This window comes from Penaeus monodon, chromosome 25, assembly GCF_015228065.2.
Source record: "Penaeus monodon isolate SGIC_2016 chromosome 25, NSTDA_Pmon_1, whole genome shotgun sequence".
Classification (NCBI taxonomy): Eukaryota; Metazoa; Arthropoda; class Malacostraca; order Decapoda; family Penaeidae; genus Penaeus; species Penaeus monodon.
The window spans coordinates 13,117,136-13,117,372 of record NC_051410.1 but is presented as its reverse complement, the minus strand read 5'-3'; positions in this window follow the sequence as shown (position 1 = coordinate 13,117,372).

Below are 237 nucleotides of genomic sequence, written 5' to 3'. Positions count from 1 at the left end.
GTAAAGGGGCGTAGCTATATCCGCTTGGAAGCCTTCCTATAGATTTTGCAGTTGCGGATAAACACAACATGTCAATATGAGCACATTTGTTATCTTTTAGATACTCGGCAACTATATTATTTTCAATAGTGCGAAACATTTCAACATCTGTTTCTACATAATATTATACAGTCGTCCGTCGGGTATCTTAGTAGCAACAGTCATTTATTAACTCATTCAAAATACTGTGTGTGTGTG